Source organism: Lissotriton helveticus, chromosome 2_1 (assembly GCF_964261635.1).
Source record: "Lissotriton helveticus chromosome 2_1, aLisHel1.1, whole genome shotgun sequence".
NCBI lineage: Eukaryota > Metazoa > Chordata > Amphibia > Caudata > Salamandridae > Lissotriton > Lissotriton helveticus.
The window spans coordinates 533,055,068-533,072,657 of record NC_136059.1 but is presented as its reverse complement, the minus strand read 5'-3'; the positions used below and the strand labels follow the sequence as shown (position 1 = coordinate 533,072,657).

At 40.9% G+C, this 17,590-nt stretch overlaps 1 long non-coding RNA gene across 1 annotated transcript; it reads right to left on the bottom strand.

Moving 5' to 3' along the window:
• Nucleotides 1-12,711: 12,711 nt before the first annotated feature.
• LOC144819411 (uncharacterized) lies at nt 12,712-13,822 on the bottom strand. The gene is made up of 3 exons (XR_013607353.1): nt 13,791-13,822; nt 13,471-13,559; nt 12,712-12,836 (listed from the first exon to the last, which is right to left on the bottom strand). It is a non-coding gene; the product is annotated as an uncharacterized LOC144819411 (long non-coding RNA).
• Between the last annotated feature and the right edge of the window lie 3,768 nt (nt 13,823-17,590).

Sequence of the window (17,590 nt, the reverse complement as noted above, 5' to 3'; positions counted from 1 at the left end):
ACCTTAAAGGTGCCGAGATTGACGTAAGGATGGACATAGATACGTCAATAAAGATGTCATACGACTTGCTCGTTAGCACATTCTTTACTAAAGTTCTCTGTGAAATCAAAACAATGGCCGCACGGATTTTCCAGGTTGTCATAGGTTTGATTTGTTATGAGAACGTCGTATGCCTTATCAGGGGCTGGAGGAATGTCGCTTGTCTAATTAGATCTCAAGCGTTATGACCTAATCAGATAACACGTTCCTGTGCCGGAGTGTGACTGCGTCAGATAACGGTATCTGCATCATGGGGGTTTTCTTGCCTCATGGGCTGACTGTTAGTTAACTTGATAGTTAGTTTAACCAGAATAGGGTCAGGAATAGGGGGACTGATTCAGAACCTATAGAAATACACGACAGAAGAGCTTTTGTTTTTATTGCCTCTAAGTTGTGGAATTCTCTTCCTCTTAGCCTGCATTGTAGTCACTCAGAAACTGCTCTTTGACTTTCATCTGGAGGGCATTTAAGTCGGCCTGGCCCTTGTATCACTCTTTTCAAACCCTTACTGCTAGCGCCGGAATGCCTCTTCAAAGGCAGCTGTGCGTTTTACAAACACCTTTTTACTGTACTGTATTGTATACCCAGCCTATTTATGCCCATTCACTTGGAACATCAAAAAGTGATGGATGAAAATGAAAATTAGAGCCTCATTTAAATATTGTTTTAATGGAGATGGAGGTCCTTCCTTGCCATCATTATGGTGCACCTACCTGATTTAAATTCAGGCATGCCATAGTTTGATGACAGTAGAAACTACTCCTCTGCCATGGTCAGATTCTTTCGATGGAGTAAGGGCCGTTGGAGGTTTGGCTATATGTCTGTCCACAAATGTATATGGGTGGACATACAGCCTTTTTAACATTTCTATCATGCCAGGAAAAGCTTGGCAATAAGGGGCATTAAAAAGTACACAATATATCCCTCGCCATGGGAGGAAACTTGTATGGAGACAGGGCATTTTTTTATTCTCAAAATGAAAATCCCAGTTTTGGGATTTTCTTTATGAAAATAAAAAAAGTTGTAAGCTTGATGTATGGCTCTGTCATGTTGACAGAGCCATCCGTCAAACTCACAATGCTTTGGTGGGAATTGCCATGATGATGGTTCTGGTCAATGCAAGAAATGTTTGCTGGGCTAGTGGACATATCTAAATCTGGCGGGGGGGGGGTCACCTCTATCTGGGTGACGGAGTAATATACTCCATCACCCTGGTGGGATAATCGGCTGCTCACCAAGATTTAAACAAAGTCTGTAATCTCTGCCACTGACAATACACAATTACCTGGGCTTAGAGTTATTTCCATCACTGAGATTAATTCATGAATTTATAACCCTCTTTTATTCCGTCCAATGTTTTCCTCAGTAAGATCCCATGAGTGAAACAGGTATACTCGGCATGAATCACATAGATCACTGTGCTTAAGGAATCGTGTGGCACCTTGCTGAGGAGGCCGAACAATGGTTATTGTATTTCCATCAATGCAAGATAGTCTTGCAGTTTGAACTGGAATCTCTTTTCTGGGGTGTGGACAATTTGCATATCGTTGGACCCAATGAGCACATCATGTTCTTGTGAAAAAAGTTTGAATAAGGGGAAAATAGAACATCCCATAAACTTTGAGTTGGATTTTATCTGGTGCGATAATTATCACTTCCGACATAAGCCACTGATAATCAGGCCATATTTTAGGTGATTTTACATATGCTGGAAATTGATTAAATGAGCCTTGTGTATTGTGATATAGGTTTTATTTCAAGTTAAGGACTGAATTCCAAACCCCATGAATACTCTTGTTTGCACCCTTGCAGTTTTCCCCTGATAGATTCCTGCAGGTCAAACATATGGATGCAAATGGACCAGAAAAAGGCAGAACATGCGGAATTCGGTTAGTCAAAAAATGATTCTGCTTGTTATGCTTCATTTTTGCTGTTGACCGCATCCTATTCTGCCCAGTGGTAATAAGTAAACTGTACTGTTTTGTGTGTATGCCTTTGTGGACTAATCAGATCAACACATGTGCACGTACCTTACTTGCATTTTTGTATTACATGTGTTGGTGAGGTTTTGGTGAGGAATCACTCCAGATGTCTCACTATGTATCTATCTCTACCTCTGTCTCCCTCTCTCATTTTTTCCTTGTATTCCTGTCCCGTCTCTCTTGGGTACACATACACAAACTGAAACCTCTCTCTCTTTCTTTCCCTCTCCCTTTCTCTTTTTCTCTTGTCTCTCTCACACCCACATAAATGGGAAGGGATCTGTAATTCAACAGATCTTGTGTATGCTCTGATGAGGTGTGCATACATTATTGAGATAGGTGCTGACTTACAGCCCTATTCATCAACGGGCCGTTTTGCGAGCCCCTAATAGCGATTCATAGCGAATCGCTATTAAGGACTTGCAAAACGGGATTCATGTAGGAATTGATAAATAAATAGCGATTCCTACACATTCCTTATTTGCGAGTAGCAAATTGCTAATCGCAAATAAGAAATACTCCCCATTCATTCCTATGGGCCAAAAGGAATGAATGGGGAGTATTCCTACACGTTCCTTATTTGCGAGTAGCAAATTGCTAATCGCAAATAAGGAATACTCCCCATTCATTCCTATGGGCCAAAAGGCCCATAGGAATGAATGGGGAGTATTCCTTATTTGCGATTAGCAATTTGCTACTCGCAAATAAGATAGCGATTTAAAGGGTGCCAGGGGTGTCCAAAGGACACCCTGTAGCACCCCTTAAATGCAAATTGAAACAGGCGTTGCGCACACACATGTCCAAAGGACATGTGTGTGTGCAACATGCAACTTAGAAAAATGCTTTTAAAAGCATTTTTCTAAGTTTTTGCTATTTACCGAGAGGTCTGACCTCTCGGTAAATAGCGGCCCAAAATTGCATTTTCGCAATTTTAAAATGCTTCATGAATTGCATTTAAGGAATCTCAAATAGAGATTCCTTAAATTCAATTCTTCGCAAATGTGCGAATTCTTAAATAGCGAATTTTGCATTTGGGATGATGAATCCCAAATGCAAAAATTGCACTCGCAAAAGGCAAGATTCTGAAAATATTGCCCTTTGCGAGTGCAATTTAGCTTGATGAATCAGGCGGTTAGTCACCTAAGGATGTTTTGGAGGTGACGAGCAGTTTGTTAATCCTTGTGTTTGAAACTGAAACTACTGCCTGATGTAAAATGTCATGTTTAGAGGTGGGCGTAACATATGAAATTCCAAGTAGCAGAATCACTCTGAATTACCTAAACATTCAGTGAGATTACGCAGAATCACACAAGAAGAGTTGTTTTGCCTTGAGCACTATTTCCTTAGCACGAAAATACTCCATACACCCAAAGTGGACATGAGGATGCAATTTTGCGCTAATAAATAGCGCTAAATGCAACAGCCTGCACTGGCTAAATGTGCTCTTAGGGTGACATTTTTCTCCCAACTTACTCCCGGCATTTAGCCCTAGTTTCATAGTGCAGAATGCACCCACACATCCAAATAGGATGTCCGGTGGCATTTTGCACTAAGAAAATAATGCTACATGCAAAACAGCACGTGCAGCAAAGTGAGCAGCCACTCGCTAAATTAGTTGTTTTTTAACTAATTCCCCCACCGAATTATCTTAATTGCGCGAACGGGTGGAATTGTATAAATATCTGTAATTTTGCATCATAGGGTAATGGGGAATTACCAAAATTACTGATTACCGGGCATAAATAAAATTACTGTCAAGCCTAGTCATGTTATGTTGAAGGTCTCTGGTATCCAGTGCTGCATGCAGACCAGAGGTTATTGAAAATATCTAGAAGTGCATCAGTGTGACTGTAGGGAAAACACTCAAATAATGTGCAAACATTTATTGGTTTGGGCATTGTCACAGCTAAAAAGTCTCTTTATATCAATTGTTTACACGGCAATGTTAGCAGAGCTCATGTGAGTAAAGAAGCCCAGGAAGATGGATCATTGATTGATAGGGAGGTTCAAGGGTGCGATGCAGGTGATAACCAGAGACCAGGGCTCCAGCTGTGGGGAAGTCAGAGCAGACAAATGATGATTCATTGAAGAGGATGAACTTTCACAGGACACTACCAGTGATGACAACCTTTGACAGATGAGGGTACATACAATGAAGAGAAAGATGTACACAGCACTGCAGCACACAAGCAGCTCATATATGACATTGATCACATTAAATGGGAGGTTGAGATATTTGATGAATGCACCATACAAGTTGCATCATCTACAGTAGAGAAGACAGATTGGCAAGTCCAATAGCTCTGGCTTGCATTTTGGGTCCTGAATAAAACATTTAAAATGTCTAGAGCATTGACAAAACCAAAACAAAGAACAATTGCTTCCCATACATAATGCACCTATGAGATAAAGAATGTAATGTGTGATTGTTCAGTGTACATTGGAGGTGTAAAATAATCCTCATGTATGGCAATGCAAGAACTTCAGAGACATGAACAGATATATTCACCTAAAGCCAATAAATAGCATGTGGTGAGAAAGAGATACTTATCTAGCTGGAACCAAAGCCCATTCTAAGTATAACTTTAAAACATGGTAACAGTAGGTCTCGCAGAGATTTGCAAGCCAGACCTAAAAAGAACATAGAAGGTCCCTTAAAATTGTCAATAGAATTTCATATAGATGTATACGAATAGAACCTTGAGGCCAAGTACTTAGGTGTTATGAAGTCTATAAAGTATTGTCCCAGGAGTCCCACTTGTACGTGCAATGCCTACAGCCGCCTTGGAGTAATGAGGCAGGCGGTGCATACTTCTCCCAGCGGCATCGTCCGCCATGGGGCAGACACACATATCATGCTGTCAGATGGCTGCCGTCTAGAGAGAACCTTTCTCACATGCTCGACAGTGATCTGGTCTCTTTATATGCTAGGGGTGAATGTCGTGTCACAGGACAGAGCTATAGAGAAACAGAAAAACTTCATATAAACAACTTTCACCCACCAAACAAATGAAACAGCTCAGAAACAATCAAACAAAAGGAAAAAAGACAAGTATACATGCAGTCCACGATTTCATGTTTTCTTTATCTCGTTTTGGACTTTCTCACTGAACTTTAAATAAAAAAACATACTTCATGGCAGGCAAAATTAATGCATGGAGCCTATATGATCGGACTCACTGTAGTTGCACATATTAAATTGTTCCTGCTCAAGCGCCCTGCTTTACCTTGCACCTGTTCGGGTAGACTTGGATCTAGCTGTCGGTGTCAGTCTACCATACAAAGATGGCACCCTTGACCAGGCACAGAGCTGCAGATGTGGCTGGTCACTTTCATAAAGACGAACCCTGTGCAAGAGGCTGCGCTGTCGAAAGAAGAGCCAAGAAGAGGTTCTTAAACGTTGCATACTGTGCGGGCTTTACGGCGGATTGGCCAGTGTGACCATCGCACAGAGCACAAAGGTCGAGGGGCACCCTTTGAATGACAGCCTGTGGAGAGATAAAAGCAGCCCGCAGAGATCAGCGTGTGTGTGCTGCATTTTTCAGGGGATAGTAACAGCATGCTAGCACTGATGATTAATACATTTGATTGACAGATCAGTGATTTGTCAAGTGCGAGTTTTGACTCATGCTAAAGTAGCAGAGAGGGTTACTGTTCTTGCTGTAAAGCACAACGTTTACCATGCATTTGACATTCTTGTTTTTTGCAGAGAGATCAGTGGGTTACTGCTTTAGTCACAGATCTCGTTCTGTTTGCACTTCAAAAGTTACCATTCTTTAACTATAGCACAGTGAGCTATGAACTGGCATCAAAACGTTGCTTGCAAACTCAATTGCATACGTTTAGAATCTTTTTTCTTTTCTCTCAACCTTACATCTTTCTGAGTTTTTTTTTTTTGCAGAGTTTTATATAGCGCGAACTAGACCCGAACCGAATCAGGTATCAGAGCGCTTACATAGCACCAGTTACGTTACATGAGGACGGACACGCATTCATTTTAGGCACTGGGGAGATTTGCCCAGAATCACAGGAGGTTTTGGCGTCGTTACCGAGAGACTCGAACCCAGATCCCCAGGTCCGAGGTCGAGCGCCCTAGCCGTTAGGCCAGCTCCTCTAAAAAAAGGATACTTCTGGCCCGGCTAATACAATGTGTTGCTCAGAGGACCAGCTAGGACTGAGGTGAGGGGATAGAAGACAAAATGGTGCTCTTTGCGGACGGCGCACTAGTGTTCTTGACAAATCCCCAGCTTTCCAGCCCTCAGAGCTTTAAACTGCTAAGTTTATACGAAACGAATCGGCCTCAGCCTCCGTCGGAACTGAAGCAAATCCCTTCTAGTGCAGATCAGTGGTGACTCAGAGTTAACCTTCTGGTCCATACCAATCCAACACCTGTGCTCAAAGGGGTAGATTTACAAGGAACTGACGCATCTGCCTAGATGCCTCAGTTTCTATGCATCAGCATCGAATGTCCTTGCACCACTATGGATGTGCTGTATTTACAATACAGTGCTCCATAGCACAAGGATTAACAGATGCGTCAGAAATTCTGACGCATTTGTTGGCACAAAAGTGACGCATTGCTGGAGTTGCTCATGAAAGTGACGCAACTAGAGCAATGCGCCACAATAGATGGGTGAGTCCCATTCAAAAAGTCCTGTGTCATTCCCTACGCCTAGTCATAGCAGGCGTAGGGATTTTGACGCAGTGAAGGCGTAGGGTGGCGCAGTGAAATCATTTAGATTTCACGGCGTCAGTTCTACATTGCTTTTTTGCGTGGGAACGCTCACCCTTCATACATTATACCTAACGCAGGTATAATGTGACGCAGGGCTTTACAACATGACATATCTCCCTAGATGCGACACGTTGTAAATGGGCTGCAACATTTATGCTGCAGCTGTATCACAAAAGTGACGCAACTGCGGCGCAAAAGTCACACAAGGGGCTTGAAAATCTGCCCTAAATACTTAGTCATCACCATTGCCCTGGAACCTGAAGTTACACGACACTTAAACCACACACCCCTTCTTACCAAAATGAAGAGAGACCTCTTGCACTGGCATTGCCTGCCACTTAATATCCTCAGAAGGGTTTCCCTTTTTAAAGCAATGGTCCTTTCTCATTTTTTATATGCCTTACAAAATTTGCCGCTACCAAGCTTAAACACTTGGTTTGTGAAGGTAGTCGCAGAAATTTGCTCCTACCTGTGGGCAGATTAGCACCCCCACATCGCCATGACCAAATGTCGTCTCTCTACATGTAATGGAGAAATGGCGATGGCTGACATAAATTTATACTTTCTCTCCGCCCAGGTTTGGTGGTAAATAAATGGCTTAGAGGAGAAGGGCATGACCCAGACTACCAAATGGAACTCTTCCGCCTGGGGCTGGAAAACTGATGGGCCTCCTATATGGAGGCCCAATTCTGAAACACCTTACTGAGGCGACCAAGATGGTGCACCAGTTCTGGAAGCCTTCACTGCGGACAATGGGGGTGGGAGGGAAAACGGACTCAGCAGACCTCCCTTTTGGAAGACCTCTATCCTTAATCGCACTGCACAACTACAGGGGTTCAATAGATGGGACAAGATTACTGCACAACTACAGAGGTTCAACAGATGGGACAAGAGCACTGCACAACTGCGGGGGTTCAACAGATGGGACAACATTGGGATTTTCACTTTGGGGGACATTTGCTAGGGGAGTCACATGCGTTCATTTAAAGGACTACAAACCAAATTTCTGCTCTCAAACACACGATTCCACCAATCTCTTCAGTTTAGACATGACAGGAGAAACTTCCTGAATTCAACCCTTTCAAAGCCAAACTCTTTATGGGCCCTATCGAGTAGGGAAGGATTTCTCAAACCTATCACACATTGGTGCTCAGTGCCTTGGAGCCACTAGGATATTTTATACAAAATTGGGAAGTCAATGGCACGTGATCCACATCGCAAGATCTACCTGTGCATGTTGAGAATCGTGTGCTGCCTACTTTTTTTTTCAATTAGAGGGTAGAAAATTACATTCAATGTAAAAATCTCAGTTTTATTTTGATTTACTTTGTACCACCCTATTAATTCAAATTGGCTAAACACTTTTAAAGCCTGATCCAAATTCAGATTATCGGGTCTCAAATATAGAATGACATCTGCAAAAAGTGTTAGTTTTGTCATCCTGTTTATTGGAGCTTTAATTTCCCGATTTCCATGAACTCTAATGGCCAGGGGCTATATGAAGAAGGTGAATGAAATGGGGGACATCAAGCAACCTTGTCTGGCCCTATTGACTGTCCCTATTTGATTGGCATTTATCACCACATGGGCCTGGGCACCTTGATAGATGTTCCTTAACATATTTGTGACTTGGGCAGGGATACCAAATTTATCCAATCCAAGAAAAAGTGCATCCCAATTAACGAGGTTGAATACCTTTTGGGCGTCCACCATCGTGATAAGAGTTGGAATTTTGTTGTTCATAAAATAATCGAGAGCCTGGATGAAAAACCCAGTATTGGAAGACATGGACCTCCCTGCAACAAACCCGGACTGATCACCAAGAATTAGTTCCTGGGCTATGCGGGTGAAGCCTAGGGCCCAAACTTTCATTAACATTTTTAAATCAGCATTGAGGAGACTCGTCGATCTGTAAGAATTGACATCTTTATGACTTTTTCCCTTCTTCACAAAGCTAGCGATTATGGATTCTTTGAAGCTGGGGGGGAGCACAACCTCCTGATTTCATAGTGTTAAACAGCTTCACCAAGAAGGGAGTCAATTCTTTGGAATTCATTTTATAAAATTCGATTGGTAGCCCATCAGCTTCCCAGGCCTTTGCCCCTGCAATAGTTTTCACCACAATTAAAACTTCTGTTTCTGATTATCGAGATGGATTTGTTTCACTAGCAGCTCTGACAAAGTGAGAATATTTACCCCCTTAAAATATTTCTGGATTTGATCAATTCCTACCTCGTATCTAGTGGCGTATAGCTGTGAATAGTACTCCATTAAGACTTGGGCTATGCCGTCTTTATCTGTTATAATGTATCTAGTCTTAGGATCAATAATTTCAGAGATCAGGGCTGCTTCTTGTTTAGTTTTTGTTGTCCCAGCTAGCATTTTACCAACCATTTGGCTGTTCTCATACACTTGTTGTTGAAAAATTCTAGAATTATTTATTTCTTCAATTAAAAAAACTCTTTGAAAGCCTGCTGTGCCCTTTCGAGTTGACATCCAGCATCCCACCCACCCAGACTGGCCATTTCTCCGGCATAAAGCACTGTCCACGGCCTGCTGGAGTTTAGCTATCCTATCGCGCCGTTTTTTAGACTGGGCGGCTTAAAAAGCAATCATCTGCCCATGTAAGGCAGGTATAAACCCCCCCAAACAGAGAAGTATTCTAATATTCAATCTTTTATATCGGCAACCCAATGAGGATCCTACAGGAGGAGATCATCCATCTGCCACCTGGATCTTATCCTCCTTCCCTCCTCGATCTCCAACCCGAGCTTTCCGAGAGAGTGATCTGAAAATGAGTTTTCCCCTATTTCAATACCTGTATATTTCTGAGATTATGATATTACAAAAAAAATCAATACGGGAAGCCGTATGAAATTGTCGAGTATAACATGTACATTTTCAATCAGTTGGATTCGATTAGTGCCAGGGGTCTAGCAGTAGATGTTCCTGTCTTAAAACATTTTAAGACTTTTATAGTTTTGGGCTTCAACTCTTTCTTGTTCTTATTAGAGAAGATTATTTTAAAAAGCTCGAATGAAATTAAAATCCCCACCCAAAATGATCCTTCCCCATGCCCCCCTGAGTAGCTCACTGATTTTAAGTAGAGCCGTGATATTGTCTACTACTGGGCCATAGTAGCCTTCCAGAGCGGTCTATCTGGACTTGACCAAATTCCCACAGAAGACCTCTGCAAAAATAGATAGCTACTCCTCTTTTTGCTTACCCAGCTGAAGCAAAAAAAAGCATGGGAAAAAACGCTTGGGAGAAATAGCATTGGGAAGTTGTTTTTTAAGTGAGTGTCTTGAAGAAATAATACCTAGGGCGAAAAGGAAGCTAGCCACCTAATTAGTTCTCCATACTTTTATTTGTTTAGTAACCCATTAACGTTACATGAAATAATACACCACTTATTTCTACAAAGTTTCAAATGATAAACAAACAATCCTACAATCCTGATGATCTTTCCCCAACTGCCCCTGCTACTGCTCATTTTACAGCTGCACACTTTTGTGGACCCACCCCTCCCTCCACAACCCCCCTTCTAGAAATGTGGACCACAACACTAACCACATCTCCCCCCCTAACTTCTCTTTTGGGTGCCATTGACCTGCACCCTCGATGACCCACCTCCCCCCGGCAATAGTGAACTTAGGTGAACTTAGATGAGATGAAGAGAACATTATCCAGTCTATCATTTCACTTTGAGGCTGAGATCTCCTTGAGAAGACCCTGGGCATTTTCTAGATTAGAGAACATGTGAAATTTCCCCCTCAGAAGAACACGTAGCTTGGATTGCTGGGCTATAGAAGCATGCGCACCTTGAGCTTAAAAAGAAAGAGCAGTTTGACAAACTCTTTGCGCCTACGAGCAGCAGTCGCTGACATTTCGGAATAAATTTAGCACTTCGAAGTTTCATTAATTGGGAATTGTCTTTGTTGTTTAGCCTTAGCCAAATTCCTTTCTTTAACACGATAGTCAGCGAGGTAAACTAAGATGGTGTGTGGATTGTTAGAGTTAGGCAGTGGATGAAATGGAATTCTGTGGGCCATTGTGATTGCAAGATCCCTGTTATACTCAGGCAATACCCGTTGCTTAATAAAAGATTCGACTCATTGCAACACCTGGACGCTCTCCCTTCCCTCGGGAATCCCCATTATTCGCAAAGTCAAGCACCGTGAGTGATTTTCAAGCTCTTCAAGTTTGTTCTCTAAAATGTTCTTATCCTTGGTGACTTCATTTACTTTTGAGAGCATGGAGCCCATGTGGTCCTGTAGCTGTGCGATCCTTGACTCAGCTTCTTGAATTTTTACTGGAAGGCAAGCTATGCTTCTTCTATTTTCCCGAGGTGCTGATAGAGAGAGGCTATTTCATTTTCAAGAGAACTCTTCATCTTTCTTATCTCCTCAAGAATCAGGTTTAGCAAGATCTTGATATTCATCTGCTTTGTGAGGGCTGCGTTAGGCAAAGCAACCATTGAGGGTTCTACAGATTCTGAAGCCATAAGTTGTCGATTCTTTGTCCCTTTCTGACCCCCTGGGGGCGGGCCCGGTGGTCCAACGTTATTGCCATCCTACAGTTGTAGCAGGCTTTCTTGCTGTTCCTGGACCCCTAACTGTGATCCTGATGCATCTACTGCTGGAGTCTGAATCTGCACAAGCTGAGTATGGAGTAATGGCGTATCCCCAGAGGAGGGAGATGTTACCTCGGTCATACAGCTTTTGTTTAGTTCTTGTGCTGTAAAGATGGATGAGGAAGCAGCCTGGGCTGTTGCAAGTGGCGAAATAAATGAAGATGTAGGTGGGGGTGAGGCCTGAAACGAGCTGTTGAGGATGTCTTCTATCACGGCTGCCCTCTCAAGCAGTCGAGGTAGTTGGGCATTGAATTGAGGAGGGGCCACCTGAAATGTCTTTTTCGTAAATAGTGAAAATTCATTCATACTCTTTCCCTCCTCCTTGCTGTTCCCTGCTGTAGGATCATCATCTAGATTTTTCTTTAGCAGTTTCAATATTCACCAACGGAGGTTGGACTACTCGGACCCCATCTTCCAAGAATGGCTCGGCAGGCTCCCCGACCAGCTCCTCTTCCGAGCTCTCTAAACTTGAATTGAGGCCGGGGCTGTTAACTGAGTGTCCAGAACTGACCGTTGAAGAAAGCGCTTTTGCCTTCACCAAACGAGTTTTGTCATTTAGACCTGCCGCAGAATTGACTTTAGCGACAGGATTGTTGTGCTTATTGTGCCTTCCCATCTTTAACTCCCCTTTAAATCAACAAAGCAGATTTTTCACACTCCTATTAATGTTTTTTCCCACCTCTTTTTTCCCCTCTCTTCTCCTTTCCTTATGGAATTAATTTCAGGCACAAAAGTTGAAGTAGAGTGAATTAAGGGGTTAAGAAAACAAATCTTCCTCCCAGTTTGTTAATTTAGCTCCAATTTTTAAGCTGCAGACTCCAAAACCAAAGTTTTCTGGGCCAATTCACCTTGCCTCCTCACCTCCTCGAGGGCAGCGTCGCTCTCAGCAGAGCAGAGCAGTTTCCACTCCAGCCAGCCCAGCTCAGAACCAGCCCGGGATCCCAGCCTTGTCTGCTCTGGTAACTACTTCCAGAAGGGTCCTCTCAGCTCCTTCTGAAAAGCACTTGCGCTGCCTCCTTGCTGACTTCCCGCTCAGTTCGGTGTTTATTCTGCTCAAATGTAAGTTGCTGAAAAGTGCGATGGGGACATTCAGAATGCACAAATGAGAAAACGGTGAGGGTACAAAATTGGGCACCGACAAAAACCAAATTCATACAATTAGTGCTCGTCAAAATAGTTTCCAGATGATGTCAGCTCAATACCTCAAATGGATCCACCGAAACGATCCAGTAAAGTCCAAACTTGAATTCAAAAGAGATTGAGGGAGCGACAGTGTTCAGGTGAAATTACAAGGTTCACAAAAGTGAATTCCAACAAATGTTCTTTATTCAGTCTTTGTTCAACAGAGATGATAATGTTCAATCAATGATACATCTTCATTCAATCACGAATCAATACATTGTCAGTACAGCCGACGCGTTTCGTCCAAAGGTGGACATCATCAGGGCTGTAATTATCAAGAAAATAACATAAAAAAGAATTAATCACAGGTATTTTAGGTACATAATCCTACCACAATTAACTAAACAACAACAAATTTTTGTCAACAATTTTACATTTTCAGGACACCTGCCTATTTGACAATCTACTCAGAATCGAAGAATATCAATTACAAACATTTCTGTTATATTAACAAAACGTAATGTATACTCTCCCATCAACTCCATGAATAAAAAGGATTTGACAATTAAAAGAAAAAGTGCGAGGCCTACCTCCTGTGAGAATATACAAAAGATCTTGATTCCGAATTCCACAAATATGTTTCCCACTGTAGTAATATCCTAATGATAAAATAAATAGCATTGGAATACAGCTCTAATCCTTGAGTTTTAATACATGAACATTCCAAATCCTAATGTAACAGTCCATATTTAGACATAACTAAAAAGTAGAGTACACACCTATAATCTTCAAAATAATTTATATCTGAATGATACTATTTCTGAACAACTACATGTGTACCCCAACCATATATTCTCTGATAGGTCCTTACAAAAATACCAAGGAAACATAAAGCACCAAAACCCAAATTTACTGAGCACCTTATTATTGCAATGTTTATTCAGAAATGAGTTTCTTACCTCAAGAAAATTTATCTACTGGCCCAATCTTAGCCCGAAATTCCCCTTCTTTATCTTTCCCAGATAATAATGCTTAGTCTTTGTAGTCACTGTGAAATTAAGGGGGAGGCATTTATAAAAAAAGGGGCTGATCAGTTAGTTGAAGAAAGCCTGACACTAAACTTGTGAATACTAAGAGTTATTCTACTCGAGGATCAACAACTGGTCATTATTGGAAGAGAAGGCTGAGCAGTTATCTAAATAAATATGCAAGACATCTATCTGTTTTTGTAAATACCAGCTCTAAAACCCTACTGCAACATATTAATACTGCACCTCACCTTATATCAAAGTATTCCACAAGTGCCGTCCCTAAACAGAGATAAACACAAAATATACAAAAATAGTATTTAGAAAATCATGTCTGGACTCTAGATTCTTAGACATTCAACTTAAAGACCCACCATCTAATTCTACTAAGAGACCCTCGCCTCTACACCCTCCATTTTACCTGGTAACAATATCAGTAGTTTCGTGACATGGGGAGTCTCGGCAGGCAACGTCTGGCGTCTTCCATCCACAGCGTGCAAATGCTCCATTTCACCCGTCACCATTTAAACCCAATACTAGCCAATCAAAGCAGCCCTCCTGTCTCATTTCTTAAACGGAATTCCCGCCAGCTTGAGTCTCCTACCCGGTCCGCCCTGCATAATCTGTTAAAAGCTCAAAAGATAGTTCTCACTTACGTCCGCTACTCAAAATAAGGGAAATAGATGTCATGCATATCTACATATCCGGTTACATGGATCTCTACTGTTTTATTTCCGTTTCCGACATCGTCCTCACCAATCAGAATGAGTATTGATATCCTTTCCGGTTTACCATACTAAGTCACCGAGAAATACTGGTCTTCGGAGTAAATGCCGACCAGCCATATTAACAAAACTAAATCAATCCATCTTACACACATATCCGGTAACGTGGATGTTGACTATTTATTTCAGTTTACTTGATGTTATCAGCCAGTTCAAATACGTTGAAAAATCCTGAAGGATTTCAGTGTTTCCACTGTTTCTTTCCGTTTCCGGACCCGTCCTACCCAATCAAAAATGAAGTCGCAATGTCCTATTATAGGTAACCAATCAAAAACGCTAAGAATTACTACACTACGGAGTTGATACATGCAAGCCATATTCACAACAAATAATTATATCAATCGTAAACACATATCCGGTTACGTGGATCTTGACTGTTTATTACCTTTCCCATAATTTTATCTGCCCAACAAAATACATTGAATTATCCAATAGGATTTCCATATCCACTCAATAACTCTGCCCTAATTTATCTAAAATACTACAGTACCACCCATACTCTGTCAAATCATTACGACGATTATGAAAGAAACACCCGTGTACCATCCTGCAATGTATAACTGTTTCACAACAGAGAGCTATGAATGGACAAAAATCCTAATCCTTTATAGCGGGCAAATTACCGTACCTGATTCTTAATAATACTTGATTAAATTTCCATATTTCATAAATAGTAGCTCAACTCCTAGTACCAATCATTATTATAATAAATATCACTCAATAGCATATCAAAAAATATCCATACTTGAATATACCTTCCCTTCCAACAATAACTCAAATATACAATTACGTCAGAACAATAATACAACTGCAATTGCTACAAGAAAAAGTGTTGTATCACTACGAACACTTATACAGAGGGTCAAACACATCATTATAAAAAGTGATGAAATTCATTTTCCGTATTTAGCCCCCGTTTAACCAATCTACATCGCGCTATCCATCTTGCCTCAATTTGTCTCAACCGAAGGATCATATCGCCTCCCCTTTTCCATGGTGAAACCTTTTCTATTCCATGGAAACTAATCCTAGTCTTAAGGGGATGGCAAACCCTGATATGCTGATAAATAGGTGACTTCTCATCCTTGTTATGAATTGATCTTATGTGTTCCTGAATCCTGACCTTGAGTTTCCTCTTAGTGCTACCAATATACACCATATTGCAATCACACTTGATAACATAGACAACACTCTCACTGTTGCAATTGATGAATTCCTTGATGGTATAAACCTGATTAGTATTATAACAAAATTTCTTCAATTTGTTACATCCATAGTCACAGACATTACATGAACCACACACATAGAAGCCAGATGGACGTTTCGATAACCAATCTGGATCTTTGTCTATCATTGGTTCCAAATAATTTCTGCCAATCAATTCCTTAATAGTGGGACATCTTTTAAAAATGACCTCAGGACGATCCCCAATCACATTAGATAATGCTGGAACTCCCTTCAAAATATCCCAGTGTTTACTAAGTGCCTTGAACAGAGCACCCTTTTGTGCACAATACTTAGTAACAAAGGCTACCTGTCCTCTAGTGTTACCAATTCTTTTCTTAGGGATCAAAGTAGATTTCCTGTCTCGTTTATAGATTCTTTCTTTAGCTTTAATGAGGTCAGATTGTGGATATCCTCTTTCAGTAAGTCTGTCTAGTAATGAATTGAGTTCTCTGTGGAAATCCCCCTCCCTGCTACAATTTCGACGGATCCTAACCATCTCACCATAGGGGATACCTCTAGTGACAGATTTCGCATGATGACTATCAAATCTTAAAATAGAATTCGTAGCAATGTCGTCAATAAAACGAGTCCAAAATATTTTATTTTGGACTCGTTTTATTGACGACATCCTCATGATTTGGAGGGGATCGGTTGAAGAACTTCATCAATATTTGTGTCACTTAAATGATAACAAGTTCAATGTAAAGTTAACATTAGAATACAGTTACTCCCGTATCATGTTTCTGGATGTTGAATTATTCATTGAAGGTGACAAAATCAAGAGTACTTTGTATAGAAAACCCATTGCTACGAATTCTATTTTAAGATTTGATAGTCATCATGCGAAATCTGTCACTAGAGGTATCCCCTATGGTGAGATGGTTAGGATCCGTCGAAATTGTAGCAGGGAGGGGGATTTCCACAGAGAACTCAATTCATTACTAGACAGACTTACTGAAAGAGGATATCCACAATCTGACCTCATTAAAGCTAAAGAAAGAATCTATAAACGAGACAGGAAATCTACTTTGATCCCTAAGAAAAGAATTGGTAACACTAGAGGACAGGTAGCCTTTGTTACTAAGTATTGTGCACAAAAGGGTGCTCTGTTCAAGGCACTTAGTAAACACTGGGATATTTTGAAGGGAGTTCCAGCATTATCTAATGTGATTGGGGATCGTCCTGAGGTCATTTTTAAAAGATGTCCCACTATTAAGGAATTGATTGGCAGAAATTATTTGGAACCAATGATAGACAAAGATCCAGATTGGTTATCGAAACGTCCATCTGGCTTCTATGTGTGTGGTTCATGTAATGTCTGTGACTATGGATGTAACAAATTGAAGAAATTTTGTTATAATACTAATCAGGTTTATACCATCAAGGAATTCATCAATTGCAACAGTGAGAGTGTTGTCTATGTTATCAAGTGTGATTGCAATATGGTGTATATTGGTAGCACTAAGAGGAAACTCAAGGTCAGGATTCAGGAACACATAAGATCAATTCATAACAAGGATGAGAAGTCACCTATTTATCAGCATATCAGGGTTTGCCATCCCCTTAAGACTAGGATTAGTTTCCATGGAATAGAAAAGGTTTCACCATGGAAAAGGGGAGGCGATATGATCCTTCGGTTGAGACAAATTGAGGCAAGATGGATAGCGCGATGTAGATTGGTTAAACGGGGGCTAAATACGGAAAATGAATTTCATCACTTTTTATAATGATGTGTTTGACCCTCTGTATAAGTGTTCGTAGTGATACAACACTTTTTCTTGTAGCAATTGCAGTTGTATTATTGTTCTGACGTAATTGTATATTTGAGTTATTGTTGGAAGGGAAGGTATATTCAAGTATGGATATTTTTTGATATGCTATTGAGTGATATTTATTATAATAATGATTGGTACTAGGAGTTGAGCTACTATTTATGAAATATGGAAATTTAATCAAGTATTATTAAGAATCAGGTACGGTAATTTGCCCGCTATAAAGGATTAGGATTTTTGTCCATTCATAGCTCTCTGTTGTGAAAC